Source organism: Equus caballus, chromosome 2 (genome assembly GCF_041296265.1).
Source record: "Equus caballus isolate H_3958 breed thoroughbred chromosome 2, TB-T2T, whole genome shotgun sequence".
Lineage (NCBI taxonomy): Eukaryota > Metazoa > Chordata > Mammalia > Perissodactyla > Equidae > Equus > Equus caballus.
Genome location: NC_091685.1, coordinates 10,400,238 through 10,404,931, shown reverse-complemented (window position 1 = coordinate 10,404,931; position 4,694 = coordinate 10,400,238).

The window sequence follows — 4,694 nt, the reverse complement described above, 5'->3', positions numbered from 1 at the left end:
CCCCGTTGCTGCTGCCTCCAAATTTCTGTGTCCCCTGCCCTTTTGACCTCATCTGAGTCACCCCACGTGGCTAAGCTCTCCTCACTGCTCCCCACTGACCCTTCCTGGGAACTCAGCTTTCTCCCCTGATTGTCCCCAAAACCATTCACATAAGGCATTTGTGTATAACCAATTATACTGCAGGTTTAGGGAGGGGAAGATTTTTAAACCACAGAAGCACAGTTTAAAATGAAATCATTGAACATCCCTATTTTCAAAAGTTCCTTGGCAGCCTGTTCTGAGTTTCCTACCAGTCTCCCGCCTCCTGCTGCCGCCCCTCCCAAGGTGGATTTTCTCAGGGCTCTGGGTCCTCCATTCCGGTTCCTGCTCCCTCCTCAGTTTCCACCTCCCTTTATTAGGCTGGATCTCCTCTGCCTCCAGACCTACCTGCTCTAACCCAAAGACTCATGAGCATGCTGTTAAACACAGCAGGACTGCTGAAGGGCGGCCACTCTCCTTCCCTCCCCTTTTTGCCTGTTTAGTTCCTCCCTGTTCCTCACATCTCAGCATGAAAGTCACATACATCCTAAGGGAAGCCACATTGTCCCAGTGATGACCTTACCCCGGCCACCTGCATCCCAGATCAGGTAAACCCCATCACCCAACAAGTAAGCTCATGCTCCCCTGACTTTACCTGCAAAGAAAGTGTCAGAGTAACATATCCATCACGTAATTACTTCACTAATATTCATCTTGTCCCCTAGATTGTAAGCTCCCCCAGTAAAGTCCCCATCACCTACAGAGGTACCTGGAGCACGGGGGATGCTAAAAAAAATGTGTTGTATGAATGAGTGAAAATGAGTTAATGAACAAGAGAGCATCGTTAGCAGAGGAGGGAGGAGGAAATCAAATATTCCAAACACAGAGACGGGGAAAACCACGGCATAATCAGGAAGCAAAAAGTAGTTTAAAATGTCTGGGTTGACAAAGCCACTGCTTGTCTATATGGCTTCTTTGTGCAAGTGAGGAAAAGGTGCCCTTCCTTCTGGTAGCTGTGACTCCCACAGGGCTCACAGGGACAGCCAGAGCTCAGGCTGCATTTCCGCCCTCACATGCCCCCTTGACCAAGTGCATCTCTGCAGGCGCTACCTGCACAACCATGGAGCGGGAGCCCTGCCGAGGTGGGAGGTGAGTGGTGGGGAGGTACACTGGGGTTCGCTCAGGGAGGAGGGTCCATGCTCAGCCTGGGACCTCATCAGCTCTTCCCAGGATTACTGCACCGGCTCTTGACTGTTAGCTCTGTTCTCAGTCTCTCCTCTTCCTATCACCCTATGCACTACAGCAAGAGTGATCTTTGTACAACATAAACCTTGTGTCACCTACGTGTTTAAAACTCTCTAGAGACAACGTTTCCTAGCCTGGGATGAGGCCCTACAAAAACTGCTAGAAATATCTCCAGGGTTCAGTCCTTGCCCCCTTCTCTATCCCAGCCAAAGAGAGGCTGTTCTGTGCAGCGGTTAAGAGCAGGGACTAAGGCCTGACCTTCTGGAACCAAATCCCAGCTCTGCCATTTGCTCACTACATGATATCAGGCAAGTTGCTTAACCTCCCTCTCCATTTCCTTTCTACAAAATAGAGCCGTAATTGCAGCTACTTCAGAGTTGTTCAGAGGACTAAGAGTTAATTAACATAAAGTATTTAAAACAGTGCCTGGCACACAGAGTCATGATTAAACTCAATAAACACTAGCTATTGTGACCACTGTTAGTAGCAGGAGAGATGGGCCCACAGAGGCACGACACCACATAGCCTGCTGTCAGAGCAAGGGGGTGGGCGAATTAATTTTTCCTGAGGAATTGGGAAAAGACATAACAAGTTCTTCATATTTGAGCTGTTTGGAGGATGAATAGGAGTTTTCTAGAAGTCATGCAAGGTAGAGGGACGTGTGCGCGAAGGTGGGAGGGTGCAAAAGTGCATGCTGGGTTCCCATAAAAATAGGGATCATAGTTACTCATTCGCAAATACCAACCTGACACATTTAGTTTCCCTCATAAATCATGTTTTGTTTCAGCCTCTCACCTCTGAGGCAGAGCCGGGAGGTTTATTTGACCAGGGACAGGCGAGAAGGAGCATTTGACCACTGTCACAGAGGCTGTCAGTGCCCCACCCACGTCCCCTAGGCACTCACCAGGCCTGTTTGCTGGGTGACTCTGCTGAGGGCTTTCTCTGGCTGCACAAAATACTCAGCCCTGCATAGAACAAGCTGGAAGTGCTGGGGAATTGAGGGCTGGGAGCAGCCCTCAGCCAACGGCAAGCAAGAGTCGGCGGATGAGCACTACCAGTTCCTTGCCCCTCAAGGGGCTTGTTCTAAACCATCTCCAGAGGTTCTTGGGGACTGAGTCCCAGCTGCCCAGAGTTAACCTGCTCGTTAACTCATCCCACACAGCTGCCTTCCTGGCCAGCCCTGCCCCTTTTCCCCCTCTCCCGCTGGCGATTCCTGGGATCGCTCCCAAACAAATTACCTGCACCTGGTTTCGTGTCCTCCTTCTGGGGAAACCAAACAGAGAGAGTCGTTTAAGACTGGAACATCCTCAAGTCCTGGCTTAGTTTTGCTACCACTTACTTCGTGACTCCCCCCGCCCCGCCCGGACCCCATACCTGTTCCGTCATCCTGACTAAGGGCCATGCAAAGATCTGAACTGGTTTAGATCACGTCTAGGGAGACTTCCCAAGTGCTGACATCATGTGCTTCTGACCCAGTTCCACCTTGTCTCCCTGGGGCAGGGAGCGGGTGGCCGGGCGGTGGAGAAGGGTTCACAGGGAAAGCGAGTCACTGGCCAGCACACTTGAGTGGAAACAGCGCAAAGGGAAAAACTGAGAACTAGTTTTCAGAGAATTGAGATGGGTTTGCCACGAGCAATAATAACGTTTAGAAGTAGCTTTGGACTGTGAAAGGACGACGTTTAAAAACAAATAGCGCTCTTAAAAATATCTTGAAGAAACGTTTCTGAAAGCGATTTGCAATTGAGCTTGGACCAGAAAAGTGCTCAGTTTAATATGTGAGACTTGTGACTCTGTCCCTGGGTGTGAGAGCTCACATCAGTTAGAAGGGGGTGGAAACTGCTGGAAACTCAGGCAAAAACAGTGTCAGTTTTCCATTAACCTAGAACTCACGTCTCTCTAGACTTCCAGCCTTAAGTAAGATTACTGTAATTTCTTCTTCTCTCCAGGGTGAAAAGTTGGGAGACCTTTAAAGGTTATATATAAACATAAATCCGAGAGACTTAAATTGAGGCAGTTACGGCTTACTTTCATATTTCAAAATCAAATCTCAGCTGTAGACCAGACAGAGTAGAAATGTCAGTTCTTTTACTGTGATCTTGCATAAAATATATAACTTTCACTTAAAGTGGAAAGAAAACCCCACCATTACACCTAAGTAGAATACAAAAGCCTTGGTGCATCTCTCAGTAAGGTTTGCATGTAGATTTTAGAATTATGTTCAGAACGGGAAGGAACCTCAGGAGTCAGTCAGTTCCTTTCCTCCTCAGTCCAGGTCAGAATTTCTCTGAACAGCCTGCCTGACAGGTCAGGTTAGCCAGCCTCTGCTTGCACACCTCCAGTGAGAGGGAACTCATTTCCCCCGAGAGAGAGCTTCATTGGATGACATTGACAATTAGAAAGTTTTTCTTTAGTCACCTAAATTCTGCATCCTTGCATTTCCAACCACTCATACAAACAAACCAAACAATGTGAAAATAACTCAGATGAATCATTTACTCTAAAATCACATCCATACCACTTGGGATTTATTCTTAAAAGAATAATTCACAAAACTGGGAAGTCCCTGTAGAAGTGCAAATTTATCCAGGATGAGAAGAACATGAAGACTCACAGGACTGATAGCTTTAGAAACCCTCACCTCATTTTATAAGGCGCACTCCCACGTCCACCGTCTCATTTAGTTCCCGTTACCACTCCAGGATGGTGCATTATTTATAAATGAAGAAACAAACTCAGGAGAGGGGAAGTGATGTCCCCACGGCCTGTCACTCTGTAGCTGAGTTGGCCCTTGAACCCAGAAATCCAGCTCTACCTTCAGGCCTCTCCCCACCACGCTACTGGCATCCGTAGGCAGAATACACACGCAGATTCTTTGGGAATGCTACTCGTCTCCAGGTACATGGAATAAATGTGCAAAAAATCTACAGTCCAAGAAGAGGTCAATCTAATAAAAAAGACAGGCAAGTAAGCAAGTTAGCGCAGTATATTTCAATAAGGACTGAAATTGGAGGTAGGGACAAAATACTTTGGGAAAACGCAGAAAGGAGCAACAAATTGCCTGGTAGAGTTGGGGAGGGCTTCACAGACACGGCATTTAGCTTGGATTTTGAAGGGTGAGTAGAGATTTCGATGTGGAAAAATGGAATGAATTATATTCCAGGCAGAAGCAGCAACACAAAGCGAGACAAGCAGGTAAAAGGGCACAGTGTGTGTGGGGTAGAGTGAGATTCTCGGTGTGGCTGAAGCCGGCGGCGTGTCAGGGTAGAAAGCAGATGTGCTTGGAGAAGCAGGCAGAGGCCATCTTAAGGACATGGAAGGTCACTATGAATTGGGCGCCATGATGTAGCCAGTGGGATAGTGTTGGGGAGGGTGAGCAAGGGCAACACATATATCCAAGGAGCATCTTATTGTTTGCTTTAGAAACATCATTA